Source organism: Chrysochloris asiatica, unplaced genomic scaffold, assembly GCF_000296735.1.
Source record: "Chrysochloris asiatica unplaced genomic scaffold, ChrAsi1.0 scaffold00310, whole genome shotgun sequence".
In the NCBI taxonomy this organism is placed as follows: domain Eukaryota; kingdom Metazoa; phylum Chordata; class Mammalia; order Afrosoricida; family Chrysochloridae; genus Chrysochloris; species Chrysochloris asiatica.
The window spans coordinates 3,106,902-3,129,393 of record NW_006408828.1 but is presented as its reverse complement, the minus strand read 5'-3'; the positions used below and the strand labels follow the sequence as shown (position 1 = coordinate 3,129,393).

General features: G+C 40.5%; 2 pseudogenes; one reads left to right on the top strand and one right to left on the bottom strand.

Annotated features, from left to right (window-relative positions):
- The first annotated feature begins 852 nt into the window (after positions 1–852).
- LOC102830180 lies at positions 853–1,806 on the top strand (annotated as a pseudogene).
- Positions 1,807–7,393: 5,587 nt separating this feature from the next.
- LOC102829798 overlaps positions 7,394–22,492 on the bottom strand; it is a 44,312-nt pseudogene continuing 29,213 nt past the window's right edge.

Here is a 22,492-nt window from a genome sequence, read left to right as displayed (position 1 = left end):
TTAGAATAATTTTTAAATGTCATCTTGAAATAAATTGTGTACTTTAATTGCTAATCCAAAAGTAAACAAAGAAAAAAAAAAAGAAAAGAAAAGTGATCCAATGGAATGCAGAAATCATTGGACAATATTATTTGCACATCTAAGCAAAATTTTGCTAAAGGTAATTCAAATACAGCTGCAACAGGACATTGACAGGGACCTGTCAGAGGTTCAAGTCAGATTCAGAGAAGGATGTGGGATGAGGTATAGCATTGCTGTTGTCAGATGGATTTTAGCTGAAAGCAGAGAATACCAGGAAGATGTTTACCTGTGCTTTATTGACTGCTTTATGCAAAACCTTTTGACTGTGTGGATCATGACAAGCTATGGACAACATTGCAGAGAATGGGATTCCAGAACATTTCATTGTTCTCATGAAGAGCCTGTACATAGACCAAGAGGTGGTCATTTGAACAAGAACAAGGAGGAACTGAATGATTTTAGATTAAGAAAGGTGAGCACCATACTTATTCAATCTGCATGCTGAGAAAATAATTCAAGAAGCCAGATTATAAGAAGAAAACATGGCATTAGGCTTGGAAGAATACTCATTAACAATGTACACTATGCAGATGATACAACTTTGCTTGCATGAAAGTGAAGAGGACTTAAAATATGGATGAAGATTAAGTCCTTCAGTATGTGTTGCACCTCAATGTAAAGAAAACAAAAATCCTCACCACTGGACCAATAAATAACATTATGATAAATGGAGAAAATATGGATGCTGTCAAAGATTTCATGTTGTTTGGGTCCACCATCTACACTCATAGAAGCAGCAGTCAGGAAATCAAATGGCTCCTCCCTGAGACTATGGTGCTTAACAAGAATCACACGCAGGGTGGAGGGGTGATTGTCAACCACACCAAGAGCACCCCGATATCCTATGATTATGTGGATCTTACGTCGACTGACATGAAAAATGTGCCAGAGACCTTCCAGGGGACCAAGAAAGACATCCTCTACCTAATCCATATTGGGTCATCTTTCTATCCAAGGGGAAGGATGCCATGCAATCCTACATGATGCCCTTTTACCTGCTAAAGGATTGTGAGATCAAACAGCCTGTGTTTGGTGCAAACTACATCAAGCGGACTGTGAAGGCTGAAGCAGTAGGTGGCTGGGAAGATTCTGCTTTCTATAAACTGACCTCTACAGTAAGGTCACCACTGAGTTTAGTCATGAATGCTACAGATGGCATCTCAAGCCTCCGTAGGTGAAGCGCCCAATGGAGCCTATAGGTATTCTTACATTCCCAACAGGGCCTATGTCTTTCCACTGCCCATCACCAATGGAATGTACCCCTGCCCTCTCCGGTACTCCTATCCACCTTCCCCATCTGAATCTATCCAGACCTCCCATGATGGATGGAGCCATGGGGTACATGTAGCCCCTGCCACCACCCTATCCTGAGCCCATGGAGCCTTCGATCAGCAGCTCTGGCATCACCTCCACTCCTGCAGCTGAAGCCAAAGCTCAGAAGCAGCTGCCAGCACCTACTACAGCCAAGGCAACCTCCCTAATGGCTTCTTGTTGTTGTTAGGTGCCATCAAGTCGATACTGACTCTCAGTGGCCCTATGCACAACAGAATGAAACACTGCCTGGTGCTGGGCCAACCTCACAATCATTGCTATGCCTGAATCCACTACTGCTGCCATTGTGCCAATCCATCTCGTTGGGAATCTTCCTCTTTTTCTCCCACCTTCCACAATGGCTACATACCCACAAACCAGCCTCCACCACCTCCCTACTACTCCCGCCCATAAAGGCAGGAAAACCCAGTAGACTCCTCATGCCACATAATCTCCCACAACTCATTGTTCCTTCCTAGCCCTCCCCTGGGGCCAAGTCTTGGGCTGGAAGAGGTGTGGGGAGGACCTTGTTCTTCCTCCAGGTTGAATGATAAACATCAAAACAGCCAGTGTTACGGAGAGGACCCTCCTCCCACCCTCACTCAGAGACCACAGGTGCTGTCAGCCAAGCTTCCTTATCCACCTTGGGCTCACCTCAGGAAGTCGGAGTGTCCCCCTTGTTCCTGTTTCTCTCAAGTAGCTTCTCCCCAGGGAGGGAGTCTCTAACCACCTCCATCCCTGTTCAGTCTCATTTCAATGGCCACTTCACACCAGCTGCCTCCCACCTCCCGGCACAACAGACCAGCCCTGGAAGCAAAGGCAGCCCCTTCCCTCCACTGGTCTATCCCTGGCTCTGGGAGGTCACAGTCCTGGCGCCATTTAGGGCCCACATTCTATTCCCAACCCAGATTATACCACGTCCTTTGCTCTTTCCAGTCCTGGGTCATTCTATTGCCACTTCTATGTGACTTTTGGACCTCTGCTTCCTGGTCAGGTTTCTGGAAGTCAGTTCACTTGCCATTTTTCATCTCTCTTTCTCTGGAAGGGGTTTCTGAGACTGGAACTGGAGAGTGCATATGTATCCCATAATGCCTCCGGGGGCTGGGAGAAAGGCCGCTGATCCCTGGGGCTGGGCCAGTCCCTGGGCCAGCCAGGTCTGCTGCCATTCCCTCTGCTTGCCTGGTTGGCAATTCGCACCAGATGCACTTAAATTTGTTCTCATTCACTCCTGGACTTGCCCTGAAGTGAACAGAGGATGCCTTATTTACTTCACAAAAAACCAATTAACATATGAATGTGAAACAAACCCCTGATTGCACATTGGGGAAAAAAATCAAATGATGTATTGCATTAGGAATATCTGCTGCACAAGACCTCTTCAAAGTGTTCAAGAACAAAGATGTCAGCTTGTGGCCTAAGGTGCACCTGACCCAAACCATGGTATTTTCAATAGACATGTGAAAGTTGGACAATGAATAAGGAAGACTATAGAAAATTGATGCATTTGAGTTGTAGCGCTGGAGAAGAATAGTAAAAGTACTTCCAATACAGCACTTCCAGAACAAACAAATCTGTATTGGAAGATGTACAGCCAGAATGTCCCTTAGAAGCCGCAATGGCCAGACTTTGCCGCTCATATTTCGCACATATTATCAGGAGGGACCAGTCCCTTAAGAAGGACATCATGTTTGGTAAAGTAGAGGGTCAGTAAAAAAGAGGACAACCCCCGACTTGATGGATCGGCACAGTGGCAGCAGCAATGGACTCAAGTGTAACAATGATTGTGAAGATGCCGCAGGACCGGGCAGTGTTCTGCTCTGTTGTGCATAAGGTCACTATGAACTCAATGACACCTAACAACAACATACCAGAGAGGACAAGACCCTCTTTGCAAAAATGACAATATATTCACAGGAAGTAGATCTTTATGATGTATGGAAGTCCCATCAATCTTGATGCCTCAGATAATGGAAATGTTGAAGAGAGAAAAACTAATGAAATAGGAAGATAGATTTTTAAATGAGAAAAATTAGAAAATGCCTTTAAAGTTTTCAGACATCCGCATGACTTTCCAAAGATGTCCTTGGCCCACAGCTGGTCAATGACAAGAGCAGCAACCTTCAAAGCTGCCAACCTGGGCCTACCCAGACAAGTCTTTTCCAGCACAAGACCATCAATACTAGTGTGGATTAGCTCTTTGACATCATTTTCCTTGTTAATTCCAAGGTAGTACTAAGTTGTACATTTTGCTGTAATATTTGACTTCGTCTTCTCGAGCTGACCTTTAAAAATTTCTGTTCAGCACAAGACTTTTTAAAGTGTTGAAGAGCAATGATGTCAGCTTGAAGACTAAGGTACACCTGACCCAAGCCTTGGTATTTTCAATAGCCTCATATGCATGCAAAAGCTGGACAAGGAATAAGGAAGACCATAGAAGAATTGATGCTTTTGAGTTATGGTGTTGAAGGAGAATATTGAAAGTGTCATGGGCTGCCCATAGAACCAACAGATCTGTGTTGGAAGAAGTGTAGCCAGAGTGCTCCTTGGAGGCCAGGATGGCCAAACTTTGTCTCTCATCCTTCAGATATATTTTCAGGAGGGACCAGTCACTGGAGAAGGATCTCCTGTTTGGTAAGATGGAGGGTCAGAGAACAAGAGGAAGACCCCAGCGAGATGGATTGGCCAAGTGGCAGCATCAATGGACTCAAGCATGGCAACAATTGTGAGGTTGTCCCAGGACAGTGTTTCGTTTTTTTGTGCATAGGGTCATTATGAGTCGGCACCTAAAAACAACAACAACATTGAGTTGTACAAACCTAGTGGACATAGGGTCAGCTTGCACCAGAGCTGTAGGACACCTGCGTTGTGATCTTCACCTTTGCCTTTTCTTTTGTTTCTGTGTTATTTTTATTTGTGTTTCTTTTCCCAGCAGAAAAGGATCAAGAAAAGAAAAGCAGGAGCAAACGTCCATAAAAGTAATCCAATTTTAAAGAGTTCCCAAAAACTGACCATTGATCTAAGGTAGAAGAAAATGAGAAAAAAAGGTCATGAATGTTCATTTATGCTTGCAAAACTCGTCAAAATATATAATGGGTAGAGAGTGTCATTCAGAATTATGGCACTAAATACATCAATTCTGTCAAAATATTATGTGCATAGGAAATTTATAGAACAATCTCATATTTTCTAGAAAAAGTTGTACAAATCACTCCAGAGTTACCCAGAAACTAATCATATCCAAGATTATTTAGAAAGACTAGGATCACAACATGGTGTTAGATGAAGCAGGTTTTCTTTATTTAAAAGCTGCAATAATAAAAACAATAATAGTAGATCCAACAACAAATCAAAGAAATGTGAACACAGGCCCAAGTATGTATTAACACTTGACATCATATCGCTGAGAAACTGACAATTCAATAAATAGTATCAATTAGCCCTTTCACATCATCAGGAAAGATCAACCTCTAGAAAGCTCAATTGCTAGAAGAATACATAATGTTTGATAAAGTAGAGGGTCTGTAAAATGATAAAGTAGAGGGTCAATAAAATGGATTGACAGAGTGATTGCAAAAATGGACTCAAATAAAAGATAGTGAGGATGTCACAGGAGTGGGTAATGTTCCATTCTGTTAGACATGAGGTCACTGTGAGTCAGTCCCAACTGAATGGCAGCTAACCACTGAAACTCAGGATTCTAAGGCAAGGCTGCTACTTAGCTGATGCTGGTGGCTCTGAGCTTGCCACAGGACCTGACACCTGACTTCTTAGGAAGGGGTATCTCCCTCAAAATGACTGAAATAAAATAAAAGAGAGCAAACACTCAAGACAGAAATAATACACTTTTAATAAGATTGGAAACGACCTCTTTCACATTCTATTCATTCTACTCTTTGAAAGTGCAGCAATAAATGTAACTCACACCGAATAGCAGGTGATTACACAAAGGTATCAAAATCAGGAAGCAGGGTTCATTAACAGACTTTTTAAAAACTGCTGATCACATCATCCCTGTTTAAATAACATCCCCATCTGTCTCTATCCCTACAATTAGTCTCCAACATTTTTCCCTGTTCCATTTTTCTTCCCCATCATGAATTAGTATGTCTGATAGATTTCTTTTTAAATATACATTCCCAAAGCTAGAATATAAATTCAATGAAGTAAAAACCATTGTTTTACTCTTGACGATTTCCTTATCACCTAAGACACTACTTGGAATATATTGTTGTTGTTATTGTTAGGTGCCATCACGTCAGTACCTACTCATAATGACCTTATGCACAGCAGAACAAAACACTCCCCGATCCTGTACTTAATATCAAATAAATATATATGGAATATTTAATTAATTGCTGTAAGGAATGTCCATGAGTGCAGCAAAAGTCATTTGGGTCAAGGTGATGGAATCATGTAATGTGGAATAGTACAAGATCGAGAAAAGTCCTAAGTGAGGAATGTCTTCATTTGATTTAGACTAATGTAGTTAGCTCTTTTCCAACAATCACTTCCAACAAGCATCATGTGTGAAGATGGTGACAGATGACGAATAAAAAATGCATGACTTCTGCCCCTGTGGCCACCTCACAGGATATCTGTAAGGAGTAGGTGTGATGGCTTAAGGTTCTGTGTCAACTTGATTGAGCCAGGATTCCGAGTTGTTTCGCAGTTGATAGTAAACTCTATGATGATTGGCTAGGAGCAGCCAATCAATAGACAGGCTGTTTCCTTGGGGGTGTGGCCTACTCACAATAGAAGGAACACGCCAGAAAGACACGCCCCTTTTTCCCCCTGAATCTGGAGCATGCCCCTGGGTAGACCTCCAACCTCTGGTTCTTTGAATCTCAGCCAGCAGCTTGCTCTGTTGCGTACCTGCTGGGCCTGCCAGCCATATGTGCCTGGAAAATCAGACACCCACCTGGGAGCCCTGCACGTCTGCTCCTGTCACCCTGGCTTGTATGCTTGTGCCACCGATTCTGCAGTGCGCCTTTCCCAGACTTTGGTCTCCCATCACCCTACCACTGTCCCTACTCCAGCACTGTGGTCCTATTCTGTGCCCAGACTTGGGATTTCTGCCTTCCCGTCACCTCCCGATCTTGGTTCAACTGACCTGCACTTGGTACTATCCTGTCTCTACAATTGTGAGCCACTTTCTTGATAAAAGCTTCTCTTAATATATATCCATATATAAGTTGCACTGGTTTTGCTTTTCTGGAGAACCCAGCCTAAGACAGTAAGTTTTATTATTTCCTTGCAAATAGTTGTTGTTGTTGTTATGTGCCGTGGAGTCGGATCCGACCCATAGCGACCCTGTACAGGGTTTCCGAGGCTGTAAATCTTTATGGGAGCAGAAAGCCTCATCTTTCTCCCGCAGAACTGCTGGTAGTTTCGAACTGCCGACCTTGAGGCTAGCAGCCTGATTCATAACCACTACGCTACCAGAGCTCAGGGTCATTATGTGTTGGAACCGACACTATGGCACACTGCCACCATCACCATTGGCCCAGTGCACTGAGGAGATAAGCATGTTCCTGGATATAAAGAATCTTCCATTCCAGTTGGAATTTTGAGCAACTGCATCCATAAGCAAAAGTCCAGTCCATTAAATTGTATCACTTTACACTTACTCACAGATCAAACATCTTTCTCTTCATCTGGTCAGTTCAGCCCTAGCCATTCAAAGTAGGTCAAATGGGTACCAGTTGCAAGTTTGGCAGTTCACACACACACTTTCCTGCACATCAAACCAGTTGCTCCCCTCACTCTCAGCCCTAGTCCACAGGGGCTATTTCAGTGCCCCTGGACTCAGAAGTTCACACAACTGCCTAAACTTCAGACCAGCCAGCCCTTCCTCTTCTCTCTCTCTCTCTCTCTCTCGTCTCAAGGTCAACGGGTACCAGTAGAACATGTCCAGAACCAGCTTGTTTCTTCATTGCTGCATTTCCCCCACTTCCACTCAACAAGTAGATCCAAGTGGCCACCAGTGAGTATATAAACTGACTCACTGGTTCCCTTTAACTTTCAGTCCTAGAAAGGGGTTTTCTCTAATGGACAGACTTTTCACTTTTCTTGTCTTGATGTCTCTAAGGCAAACAGCTAACCAGAAACTCAAAAGGCCAAATAGTCCACTTTTTTTCTGCAGGTCTTTCTTTCAAATATTGAATCTCCTGTTCTCCCAGTTCTGGGTTAGTATGCATGTCTTTTCAAATATAAATGTCCCAACTAGAAGGTTCTAGGTGGGTTCAGGATTCACCTTAAGGCCCCATACAAAAGCTTAACAAGAAGCCTATTTCTCTAGGAAAATTCTAACTCTGCTTTTAGCAAAGCCAGTCATTTGTAGGCTGAAGGTGGGCTTACAAGCTCTCTGTTATCATAATTCCAAATATTCATTTCAATCACACATGTATGTCTATTTTACAGTAATAGGCAGGAGAAATCAATATTCAACCTGTGTGCTGAGCAAATAATCCAAGAAATTGGGTTAGATGAAGAAAAATGTGGCATCAGGATTGGAGGAAGACTCATTAACAACCCGCGAAATGCAGATGATACAACCTTGCTTGCTGAAAGTGAACAGAACTTAAAATATTTACTGATGAAGATCAAAGAGCACAGCCTTCTATATGGATTGCATCTCAATATAAAGAAAACAAAAATCCTTACCACTAGACCAATAAACAACATTTTTTTTTTAATTAAATGTTTTTATTTTGGATTGAGTGAAAGTTTACAGGGCACATCATCAGCTTCACATTCAACCATTCATATAGCTTGTTTCATTACATTGATTATTATCCCCTCCATATATCATCAGTTAACAGTGTTTCTCTCTATCCTCTTAAGCTTTTTTTTTTTTGGGGGGGAGGGATGGGGGGGGAGGACTTGCCTTTTTGGAATTTACAGTCTCGGCTTTTAGGGAAGGTTTTTACATTTGTCTGTGGACATCCAGGGCTCATGTATGAGATTACTAACAAGCATTACTGAATAATCAGATGAGGGACAGTTTGCTATGTCTACTAGGTAGCTAAAGTCTGATCCTCAGAGCCTATGGTTTGGACGGTCAACAACACTTGGGCCCACAGGGGCTTGGCCTCCTGATCGAATAAACAACATTTTTATCAACAGAGAAAAGATCGAAGTTGTCAGGGACTTCGTTCTTCTTGGATCAACCATCAATGCTCATGGAAGCAGCAGTCAAGAAATCAAACGACGTATTGCATTAGTCAAATCTTCCACACAAGACCTTTTTAAAGTGTTAAAGAGCAAAGATGTCAGCTTGAGGACTAAGGTGTGCCTGACCCAAGCCATGGTATTTTCAATAACCTCATATGCATGCAAAAGCTGGACAGTGAATAAGGAAGACCATAGAAGAATTGATGCTTTTGAGTTATGGTTTTGGAGGAAAATGTTGAAAGTGCCATGGGCTTCCAAAAGAACAAACCAATCTGTGTTGGAAAAAGTGCAGCCAGAGAGCTCCTTGGAGGCCAGGATGGCCAGACTTTGTCTCTCATACTTTGGAGATATTGTCACAAGGGACATGTCACTGGAGAAGGATCTCATGTTTGGTAAGGTGGAGGGTCGGAGAAAAAGAGAAAGGCCCCCAGCAAGATGGATTGGCAAAGTGGCAGCATCGATGAGCTCAAGTGTGGCAACAATTGTGAGGTTGGCCCAGGATCGAGTAGTGTTGTGTTCTGTTGTGCATAGGGTCGCTATGAGTCCGTACCAACTCGATGGCACCTAACAACAACAACATAAACACTGGCCTGTGAACCACAGGTCCGCAGTTTAAGCCTGCCTGCCACTCTGCTGGAGAAAGATGTAGAAAGGTTTTTTATTCTCACAAAGATTTAAAGCCTCAGAAACCAGGTCACTGAGTCAAAACCAACTCAACGGCACTTAATAACGTATATCTATGTTTGGACTCCTGGTGTGGTGCTGTAGGATCAGCACTTGACTACAAACTACAAGGTCAGCAGTTCAAACCTATTAGCTGCTCCTTGGAAATCCTATATGAGTTACTATGAGTTGGAACCTGCTCAATGGCACTTACCAACAACAATATACATAGAGAGAAAGGTTTATATCAAGGAAATGACTTACTCCCAGGTCCCCATTGGAAGAGAAAGAGCAAGTTTTCTTGCCTGTCCATTATATTGAGAGCAGGCCACAACCCCAAGGAAACATCCTTTCAGTTGATTGGCTGGCTGCTCATAGCCAATCATCATTGTTGTTGTTGTTGAGTGCCGTTGAGTCGGTGCTGACCCATAGAGACCATGTACAGGTTTTCCAAGGCTGTAAATCCTTACAGGAGCAGAAAGCCTCATCTTTCTCCCACAGAGCAGCTGTTAGTTTCAAACTGCTAACCTTGAGGTTCACAGCCCAATTCGTTACCACTACGCTACCAGAGCTCCTTGGCCAATCATCATAGAGCTAACTATATCTGTATTAGGTTTCATCACTACAGAAAAAAGCACATCTCAACTTCCAAACCAACCCAGTCACATTGACATAAAATCCTATCACGGAGAGTATCTATGGATATGTTTCTGTTAGGTATTTTTCAGTTGGTTAAATTTTCCTTTATTTTCATTTCTCTTGTGCATATGTCTTCACCTGTATACAATACTTAGGTGCAATATATGTCAGAAATGGAGACCATTTCTTTCTTTGAAATTAAAAATTGGTATCTTAGTTTGTATGCTTCTTAATAACAGTGGATTCTAAATGTGTTTTGTTAATTTATTAGTCAGATCTATTTATCGTGAATACTTTGTTGTTTTTCTTTACTATTTTACCAAATATTTTTTATAATCTCTAAATAATAAGATTATATACATTTTGAGAATTTTATTTTGAGACCCATTAATTTTTGACAATACGTTTATTATACTATAAAAATAATACATAATCATTGTTTAAAAATTAAGTACAGGAAAGTACAAAGAAACACGTCAAAATTAATGCAAATTCCACCATTAAGGCACTGTAGGAGAAGCACTAGACTTCTAACTACAAGATTGGTGGTTCAAACCCACCATCTGCTCCTTGGAAACCCTATGAGTTGGAACCAACTCAACAGCACTTAACAACAATTGTTGTTTGGGAGTCCCTGGGTGGTTTAAAGGGTTAACAATCTCTGCTGCTAACCAGAAGATTGAAGGTTTGAGTCCACCCAGAAGCACCTCAAAAGAAAGGTCTGGACGTCTACTTGCAAAAACTCAGTCATTGAAACCCCTCTGGAACACTGTTTTAGTCTGACATACCTGAGGTCACCAGGAGTCAGAACCCACTCAACAGCATCTGGTTATTTCTGATTCAGTGACTATCTACTGTTCTGATTTGTATCCATAAGAGTTTTACTCCACATAAATTACTAATTTCTATTTTATCTCTGTTTTAATTTCTCCCATTTGTCTTTATGTTCAGAATATTTTTCCTCATTTCCAAATTTCCTGTTTATTTACATTTATTATTGACTACTAAGGAGCTCTGGTAGCATAGTGGTTACGAATCTGGCTGCTAATCTCACTGTCAGCAGTTCTAAACTACCAGCTGTTTCACGGGAGAAAGATGAGGCTTTCTGCTCCTGTAAAGATTTACAGTCTGTGCAGGGTCACTATGAGTCAGAACCGACTCCACGGAACATGACAACAACAACAACAACAACTTATGGTTTAATTGTAACCAAGCCAAAATGTTTGTTGATATTAGGTGTACCATGAGGCTATTTATTACTTATTGACAAATACTAAATTAATAGTTCCAGTTACATCTAAGTCATAATCCTTTATTTGCCCAAGCAGTAATATTGAATGACAAGGATGCATCAAAAATTCATGGAAAAAGTCCATTATCTTTCAATTCTGCTTTCCATGAGCTTTTTGAGGCTCCTTCCTGCATCCTTCATTTGCTCTGTGATTTCTGATCTCAAAAACATTATATAATAATATTGCTTAATATGCATAATGGTGCGATTTGGGACTATTTTCTGTTGTGGATCCACCTGTTGGTTAGATAATGGGCTATCACCATTTTGAATAAGTCAGTCTTATAATGAACTATGGATTCCTGGCGTGGAGCTGTAGGATCAGCACTGGTCTGTGAACCACAAGGTTGGCAGTTAAAACCCACCAGGTTCTCCTCAGAAACCCTAAACAGGGTCACTATGAGTGGGAGCCAACTCAACAGCACTTAACAAAAACAACATAATGAACTATAATAGTAGTACCACCATAAACACAGTCAAACTCATCCTTAATCTTTAGAAACTTTGTTCCTATAAAAAAAATATTCAAAGGCATTTTTTTAACTATGTCTAAAACATAAGATTCTCAATAGCAGTATCTTATCCCACAACAGAGTAAAAATACCTTTTTCTATTCCTTCTGACATTTTATGGTTTTTCTTCAACTTTTTTGAGATTATCCAAGATATTTTATATTCAGTATTACAATTGGAAATATGAACTATTTCTATTACATTTTTACTTGTTCTGAATATTTAGGGGAGGGGAACCCTGCAATTTTTCTCTCCTACAATGGTCTTTGATCAGCACTCAACTCCTGGAAACTCTTTAACAGCGGGTTGTTTTCACGCAGGCCTCTCCGGGTTTTTTTATTGCTGAACTTTGTCTAAGAAGGAAAAAAAAGTACAATCAAGAAAACAAAAAGAAAAGAAGACATAGAATAATTGTATGTATTCTGAATGAATCAATTCAAACTGATTTCTCTGCCAGTCAATGTTGGTATAACCAATGGCTCAAGAGTTTGAATGACACTTGAGAAGGAAACAACCATCGCTTTGGGGGAAATGGGGGTAAACAACTTTGGAGATTGCTACTCTAATGCGAAGGCTCTATGGCCATTGGTTCTAACCCTAGGGCTCTATGACCATTGACTAAAGAGGCCCCTCTGGAGACCTAAGAAAAGAGTTGAGACTGTTATGAATAATTTTCTATTATTTCTTAGTTTAAAATATTGTTTCCTTCCCGGCCCCTTTCCTCTTTCCTTCAAAAATTCCACTCCTAATGACAATTTACGAAGCGGGCTGCTAACCTCAGGGTCAGCAGTTCAAAACTACCAGCTGTTCTGTGGGAGAAAGAGGAGGCTTTCTACTCCCATAAAGATTTACAGCCTCAGCAACCCTATACAGGGTGGCTATGAGTCGGAACTGACTCCATGGCACATAACAACAACAACAATGACAATTTATGAGCAGAATTGCACAGGTATTCCATCAGGACATACTATCATCATATAGTCTTGTCATCTGTGCATGGGAGTTCTAGATAATCCTTCATTATTCTTCCTTGTCTATGGTGATCACCTATGAACAAGACCAGTTCCCTCCATTGTGCAATTCCAATATCTTTGGAATTTGTTGTTGTTGTGTGCCGTCAAATCAGTTCTGACTCATAGCAACCTTGTACAGGGTTTCCAAGGAGTGACTGGTGAGTCTGAACAGCCAGCATGGTTGAGCAGTCCAGTGCTTGTCCTATGGTGCCACACCAGGACTTGGGGATAATGGGTGCTAAAGCAAAGGGAGATTTGAAGCTGTATAGGAAACTAAGCAGAATTGAAAATTTCAGAAGTAGGTGTGTACCTCCCAAGGGCAGGAAGAAGGTATATAAACAATAGGCTTACTACTGACCTCTACCCTAAAGTTAACAGTGAGGGTAGGAATAGGTGATATGTGAAATCTAAGGAGCCTTAGTTAGAGGAGACATCATTTTGTTTGGGATACAAAGAATCAAATCCTTTAGACCTGATCCTGCCCATTGGGAAACTTGGCCCTAATAGACACTGTTACTCAGGTAGTAAAAGTCTTCACCACTTATCTGGAGAGCATACCATCACTAAATGCCCACTTGACTGCTTACTCACCTATTTTCCATATCCTGAATAGTGTCAGGCAGAGGACTATCTCTGGTTTCAGGAAGAAAGAAAACCAAGCACCCAGCCAGGATAGGGAAGATTCCATAGAGGACCCAGGGCAGAAGAGGCATATAAACTATTAGCATCATCAGGAGTGGAGCCACTGTTCCTCCAGTCTTACCAGCCACTAAAATGATTCCGAACGCTGAGCCCCTGTGGGTGTAAAATATCCTGGTCAATATCCATAAACTTAATTTGGGGGGCAGTATTTTTATTTGATAACGAGAAATAACAAAGTATAGTCGTTAAGAACTAAAACTTGAGAACAAAGACTTGATTTTCTAGGTGTTCAGCATTTGTAAAGTCCTTACTTGCCCTGAAATTTAAACTCCCTGACTTTACATTAAGTCTTTCTTTAACATCCAACACAGAGTTGTCCTGAAGATCATATGAGGTGAAGCAGTAAAAGGGCACAGTACCTGGAGCAAAGAGTTGTTATTGTTAAGATCCATCAAGTCGGTTCTAACTCATAGTGACCCTAGATAGGGTTTCCAAGGAGCTGCTGGTGACTTTGAACCATCAGCCTTGAAGTTAGCAGTTCAGTATTTATCCTACTTGACCATTACTTGTTGACATGAGTAGTAACATTTTGGTGGTGGTGGTAACGAATGCTGCCAAGTCAATTCCAACTCATGAGGACCTTGAGAGTTTCCTTGACTGGTGCTATAGAATAACTTACTAGACTGTTAGCCCAAGGTCTGTGGTTCAAACCGGCCAGTGGCTCCTGAAAACCCTATACAGGATCACTATGAGTCGGAACCAACTTGACGGCACTTTACAACAGCAGTAACAACAATAGTCTTTATAGAAGCAGGTCTCCAGGTCTTTCTCCCATAGGACTGCTGGGTAGTCCTCTGGTTATCAACTGAGCTCTTAACTGTTAGACCACAAGGACACCTTGAGCAGCATTAGTATTATTTATTGTTTCTGACACTTACCCATACAGCATAGCTATACCCCCAACAAGTGTCTCTAGACAGAAAAATAACTCCTTTGACTTTTTCATTATCTCTTGTACCTGAGTATGGTGGGTGTGAGATTCCATTATCTCTTATACCTGAGTATGGTGGGTATGAGTTCATTGCGATAGACAGAAATACCGGTAGAAGATGCTGAAACAGTGCAGATTCCTAATGCTGCCAAAGCCACCCTCAGCATCTGCATTTCTGGAGAAAAAACAACCAGTAAGACACAGAGAAACGAACTTCAAACTTCCTAGTTAAAGGTGGGAAATATCAGATTGAAAAGCTGTCATAAAAATAGGAAATATTACAGGCAAATCCACAGAGAGAGAACAAGAAATGGTTGATAAGCAATAGCAGTACAGAGGGGGAAACAAAGAGATTTCTCTGTCATGTAAGAGGGTAAGCAAAGAATAAATTCATTTGAACTAGTTGCATCTATTCCCTGAACATCCATCTATGGCCAGTGAAGACCTGGTAGAGGAGAATCAGGCAGAAGTTTGTTCTATTTCAGTATGTCCAGTTTCTTCTCAAGACTGGTTTAGCATATGTGGTGCTATCGTGTGAGTAATAACTAAACAGGAAGTATTTAAGGAATAATACTTAAATTTTTGTCTTTGAGGAATTTAATTTTGGTGCAAAAACACTTTAGAATTAGGGAAAGTATTTCATTGATTAATATTTACAAAGAAGACTTTGGATACCACAAGAAGGGTAAAGAGAAATTAGGGCAAGAATAAAGCTCAGGTGTAAGTAATCAAAAATGGGAACAGCTATTTGAGAAAAAAGAAATATTGGGACCGTTCAAGGGAAGGTCTAATGATACAATTTTCTAAACAATAGTGAAAAATCTACTAGAGTGCAGTACGAGAGTACCTTTCTGGTAAGGAAGTATGTTCTGTATTAATCTATTCTATTAATAAAATTATCTCATGGCCTATTAAAAAGAAAGATGTCTTATCCTTTCTCTGCCATTGACTCCCTATACACAAGAGGGCTTCAAAATTTTGTAGGAAGATGGAATAAAACGATAATGGGATTTTTTTCATGAACTTTTTGAATTTGCCTTGTATATGATGTCTTCATGTTCATTTCTCATCATACAATCAAGTATATTTATTGCACCCAGAAAGATTTTTGTAAGCCAGTGTGTCTTCGTAGTGACTTAATATCATATTCTTAAGTGGATGCATAACCAACTTCATTGCCATCAGGTCAATTTCAACTCCTAGTAACACTGCAGGAGAGAGTAGAAATGCCCCCCATAAGGTTTCCAAAGTTATTTGTCTTTAGAGAAGAAGCAGATTGCTTTTTTCTTCCACAGAGCAGCTAGTGGGTTCAAACTGCCAATCTTTCAGATAGCAACTGAGTGCTTTAACTACTGCGCTATGAGAGTTCCTCAGTGGATGCATGGATATCAAACAATAGACTAATTCCTGAAGTTTTATTCAAGAGAAATCCAGATCAATGAACTCCTCAGTAAGGAATGTTATTAGATGCCACAGGGTCAGGGCCAACCTATAGCGACCCCACGTACAACAGAACAAAACACCACCTGGTTCTGCACCATCCTCACAATTGCTGATACACTTGAGCCCATTGCTGCAGCCGCTGTACCAATTCATCCCTTAGGGGTCTGTCTCCCTCTTTGTCAATGACCCTCCACTTTACCAAGTATGGTTCCTTTACCAGGGACTGGTCCCTCCTGATAATATGTCTAAAGTGTGAGAGCAAAGGTCGGCCTTCTTGGCTTCTAAGGAGCATTCTGGTTGTACACCTTCCAACACAAATTTGTTTGTTCTTCTAGCAGTCCACAGTACTTTTATTATTCTTCTCCAAAACCATAACTCAAATGCATCAATTCTTCTACAGTCTTCCTTATTCATTGTCCAACTTCCACATGCACATGAAGCTGTTGAAAATGCCATGGCTTGGGCCAGGCACATTTAAGTCCTCAAACATGTATCTTTACTCTGGAACACTTTAAAGAGGACTTGTGCAGCAGATTGGCCTAATGCAATATGTCATTTTATTTCATGACTGCTGCTTCCCTGAGTGCTGATGGCAGATCCAAGCAAAATGAAGTCTTTGACAACTTCTATCTTTTCTCTATTTATCATGATGTTATTTATTGGTCAAGTAGTAAGGATTTTTGTTTTTTTACATTAAGGTGCAATCCACACCAAAGACTGTGGTCTTTGATTTTTATCAATAAAGATAAAGTTCAAGTCCTCTTCAATTTCAGCAAGTAAGGTTGTATCATCTGCATATCGCAGGTTTGTTAGTGAGTCTTTCTCCATTCCTAATGCCAAGTTCTTCTTCATATAGCCCAGCTTCTCGGATTATTTTCTCAGCATACAAATTGAATGAGTATGATGAAAGAATACAACCCTAGCACACACCTTTTCTGATTTTAAAACATTCAGTGTCCCCTTGTCCTATTCAAACAACTGCTTTCAGTCTATTTACAGGATTCCCATGAGCACAATTAGGTATTCCCAAATACTCATTTTCCACAGTGTTGTCCATAGCTTGTCATGATCCAGACATTCAAAAGCATTTGTGTAGTCAATAAAACACAGGTAAACATCTTTCTGGTATTCTCTGCTTTCAGCCAAGATCCATCTGACATCAGCAATGATATCACTCATTCCACAGCCTTGTCTGAATCTGGCTTGAACCTCTGGCAGTTCCCTGTTGCAGCCATTTTTTTAAATTATCTTGAACAAAATTTTACTTGCATGTGATATTAATGATATTGCCTGATGATTTCCACAATCCATTGGGTCACCTCTCTTTGGAATAGGCACAAATAAGGATCTCTTCCAATCAGTTGACCAAGTAGCTGTCTCCCAAATTTCTTGGCATAGATGATAGAGTGTCTCTAATGCTGCATCAGTTTGTTGAGAGACTTTAATTTGTATTCCATCAATTTGCAGAGCCTTGTTTTTTTGCCAACACCTTCAGTGCACCTTGGGGTTCTTCCTTCAGGACCATTGGCTCTTGATCATATACTATCTCTTGAAATGGTTGAACATCAACCCTTTCTTTTTAGTATAGAGATTGTGTATTCCTTCTATCTTCTTTTGTTACCTTCTGCATCATTCAGTATTTTGCCCAGTGAATTTTTCAATATTGCAAGTTGAGGCTTGAATTTTTTTCCCCAGTTCCTTCACCTTGACAAATGCTGAGCAGGTTCTTCCCTTTTGGATTTCTAATTCTAAATCTTCGCATGTTTCATTATAATATTTGGCTTTATCTTCTCAAGTTTACCCTTGAAATTTTCTGTTCAACTCTTTTGCTTCATTTTTTCCATTTACTTTAGCATCTCTACGTTGGAGAGCAAGTTTCAGAGTTTTTTCTGACATCCATTTTGGCCTTTTTCTCTTCCTTCTCTTTCTTAATGACCTTTTGCTTTCTTTCTGTATGATGTTCTTGATGTCGTCCCACAACTCTTCTGGTTTTCGGTCATGAGTGTCTAATGCCTCAAATCCATTTTAATGAGCTCCTATTCAGATCATCAGTGAGAAAGGGATTCCCATCCTAGGATTCTGAAAATTGCTAAACACATGACATCCAAAACTGAATAGATGAGATTGAAACTTAGATGAGAGCAACTTTTCTGAATAGCCCCTTATTACTTTTGATTCTTGTACCTACCAATTACTGGCAGACGAAAGCAGTTTATTAGTCACATTTATTCCCATCCTAGGGGAAGAGGATGGACTTCTGGTGTGGTGCTGTAGGCTCAGCACTGGACTACAGATCACAAAGTCAGCAGTTCAAACCCACCAGCTGCTCCTTGATAACCCTGTACAGGGCCACTATGAATCAGAACTGGTTCAATAGCACCTAACAACACCAACCAGGGTGGAGGAGACAATACAGGATGGAGGACCACACAGAGATTGCACTCTGGAACCAGTGGAACAACCAGACAGAGGCTGTGGGAAGTAAACTTACAGCAACCAAGAGAGTAGGGTAACCCTTGGTTCCCACAGGAATGTGACTACTTGTTTGAATAATTCCATAGAGTGACAAGGACAAAGAAGTCATGGTAGCACTGTGGGTTAGGCATTGGATTGTTAAACATGAGGTTGGCAGTTCAAACCCACCAGACGTTCCACAGGAGAAAAATGGCGCTGTCTGATCCTGTAAAGATTTACAGTCTGAGAGATCCTATATAGGTTTTCTATGAGTCAGAATCAACTCGATGGCAGTGGATTTGATTTCATTGGTTTGGTAGGAACGAAAACCTAACACTGTGAGATAAGCAAGAATTGTGTCTGGTTCCGTTGACAGAAAGGGTTGTTTGACCTTATATGTGGAAGCAAGTGGTCAGACTAGATGAAGGACTCCAGATTTTACCATACATTAAGACTTTGATACTAAGCCTTATACCATATAGCCCTACCTATTATTAAAATGCAACTGATTAACAAGCAAGTGATCAATTTTGTTATAAAGAAATTATAAGAAGAAAAGAGAAAAGATACTATGTTCCAATGACTGGGTAATATGACAGAAAGAACTGCTTTTATGAATAGCCCCTTATTGACTTTTGATTCTTGTACCTACCAATTACTGGCAGATGTAACAATCAAAATAAATCCCAAACCCTCAGACTGGATTCAGGGGATCTACAGTCCCCCAAAAGCATTTCCCTTTCTCCCAGACTGCAAGAAGATATGAACAATGCTATCCTTGAAGAACAGAAAGAGACCACTCCCTTTTTTTTAAAGTCCAATCTTCTCTCACCTTGGCCCACAAATGCAGTGGCCAGAATGAAAAGTCCACTCAGGAACATGAACAATATCTGGCTTATTCGACGACCTATATGATTCAGTGCCCAAAGGGCAATACATCTAGCTGGCAGGGTTACCATTCCAAAGAGAACTTGGTACATGGAAATGTTGTTCCCCAAGTGCTGCAGATTGAGAGCCAGACCATAAAAGCTTGCACTGATGGTAAATCTGTAAAGAAATAGACACATCCATTGAGATTTACAGCCTAAGTACTGCAATTGATGGCAAGCTTGACCCTGTCAGTCAATGGTCATTGTTAAAAAACAAAGTCTTGATTTCTGAGTCCAGCCAAACAGGATTAAATGCATTCTATCTTATTCCTCCTAGGAATTAAGCAACACCAACAAAACACCTGGACCAAATAGTTAATTATGGACGACTGGTAGACTCACTAAGATCCACAGAACTTGCAGAATGATGCCACCTTTCTCTTCCTACTTCTTTTCCTCCCTCAAGGTTCCTGACAACCCTCCCCACCTCCATAGGGATTTGGATGAGGGGAGTGTAGATATCCCAGTCAAGGCATTAAGAAGCCTGTACCCAGCAAACACCAATGAGTACAGACACCAAATAAAGACCCAAGTCAAAGGACTGGGAAAGGGGTGGTGACCCAGCAAGGCGGAAACTCATAATCATGCCTACGATTTCCCAGATAACACCATATAGGAAGATGAGTCCTCCCCTTGCCCATCAGGTGCTAGAAGCAGGGAATGCAGAGCCAAACCCTCCTGCCAGGAGTCTAATGCTATACCTTCAGTACAGTAAGGAAGGAGCATGAATCCTAGGTGAATCTCTGGATGGAAGTCTGACTTCTGAAGTGCCCTACATTAAAGAATTAGCAAGCTTCTTCCCTGAGTCTGTGGCTAGAACTTTGGTGTCTATCTCCATCATATTCAAAAGAGGCAGCATCCCTACCCAAACAACTCTGTGGGTCCATCCCTGGTTTTCATACCCACTCTACAGTAACCAAGCAGCAACCATCCCTGGGACTTCCAACCTGCCCAACAGTAATGAGGGAGCACCAATCCGAAGTTGGTCACAGTCCCAAGTTCCATTTCTACCTTAGAATATAATACTCCCACTCCACATTAATTATAATGGCCACAGACATTGTGCAGTGAGACCCTGTTGACCATAGTGACCATACTAACTTGTGCAGGTAACCTTTATCCTCCCCTCCTGTATGCTGTGAAGATTTTAGAGTGGAGTTCTGAATAACACATGTTCTCTGAATAACACATGTTCTCTGAATAACACATGTAGTATGAACCAGATCGACACTACAAAGACTTTGGAAACTAAACTGGCATCTCAACCACCACTCAAAAAAGTGAGCCAGTCTTTCATTCTGAAACTAAAAGAGTTGAGTGTATACTTTAAAAAAAAAAAAAATTAATAGTAATTAATTGGAAACAGACTTATAATGCTCAAAGTGTTCAGGTTGCAGTTCAAATTTTTGCATCATAAAAATATCCAAAAAGCATCTCATATTGATTGAGAAAACACAACAAAACACTATGATGGCACAAGTTTCAGAATTACCTTCAAGGATTTTATTATGGCTATCATAAAAATTAACATCACATGCAAGCAAAATTATGTTGAAAGCAGCTACAGTAGCACATAGACAGGGAACTACCAGAAATGCAAGCCAGATTCTGGAGAGGACATAGAATGAGGGGTATCACTGCTAACATCAGATGGATCTTGGCTGAGAGCAGAGAATACCAGAAAGACATTTTGTTGTTGTTAAGTGTCTTCCTGTACTTTATTGATTATGCAGAGGCTTTCAACTTTGTGGATCACAACAATCTATGGATAACATTGGGAATAGTGGGTATCCCAGAACACTGAATTGTGCTCATGAGGAACCTGTACATAGACCAAGAAGCAGTCGTTCAAACAGAACAAGGGGCTACTGAATAGATTGAGGACTAAGGTGCACCTGACCCCAGCTATGGTATTTTCAGTAGCCTCATATGCATGTGAATGTTAGACAATGAATAAGGAAGACTGTAAAAGAATCAATGCATTTGAATCATGGTGTTGAAGAAGAATATTGAAAGTACCATGAACTGCCAGAAGAACAAACAAATCTCTGTGAATTATTTGGACTGAGACAGCAGACAACTGAGACTAACACACATAACACTACCCAGAACTAAACCCAGATATAGAAGCATCCAAAATAAAACAAAATCTAGAAAACCAAAAACCAGAGCTATCAATTTATATTGAAGACAACTACAAAGCAAAAAGAGGAAATGGTATAGTTATAGAACTTACAAACGCTGAGGAAGTAAACTAGAGTTCAAAATAAAAGAGACTGTTTTAAACTAAGGAAGAAAAATAAATTCCAGGTTAATCCCAAAGAAAATGAATACATCTTCCCATCAAAATTAAAAGAGGAAAACCATAAATATTTAGTAAACATTAAAACAACAGAAGTGTAGACTACAACTATGAAACCCACAAGCAAAATTAACTCAGCACAAAAAAAGTTGAACAAAGAAACCAGTAACAGCACACACACACACACACACACACACACACAAACACCACCATAGAATAAAATGACAGCAATCAATTCATACCTATTGATAATGACACTGAAATTAAATGGGTTAAATGCACCAGTCAGGAGACAGAAAGTAGCAGAATGAATTTAAAAAATGAGTTCTTCAATATACTATCTATGAGAGACATGCCTTACACACTAAGATAAAAATAGACTAACATCATCAAAGGGTGAGGGAAACTATATCATGCTAATGCATTAAAAAATGAGCAGGAGTGACAATATTAACTTCTGATAAAACAGACTTTAAGGCAAAAAAGACAAAGGACATATCTCAGATTAAAGAGTCAATTGAACAAGAGGACAAAACCATAATAAATAGCTCCCATTGCAAGAGCCTCAAAATACATAAATCAAACTCTAATAGAATTGATGAAAGAAATAGACAACTGTATAATAATAGTTGTTGTTGTTGTTGTTAAGTGTCGTCGATTCTGTTCCGACCCATAGCGACCCTGTATAGGGTTTCCAAGGAGTAGCTGGTGAGCTTGAACCGCCGACCTTGCAGTTCAAATGGCTTTGCAGTCTAGTGCATTAGCCCACAGCGCCACACCAGTAGAATATTTTAATACACCACTTTCAATGAAGGAAAGAATTAGAAAGAAACTCAGCAAAGCCACAGAAGAACTAAACAACACAATCAAGCAACTTCACCTCATAGACTTATATAGAGCACTTAACAGTACAATACACATTGTTTTCCAGTGCACATGGAACATTCTCCAGAATAGGCCATGTATTAGGACACAAGCAAGCCTGGATAAATTTTAAAACATGAAAATACCACAAAGAATCTTCTCAGATCAAAGTGCTATAAAATTC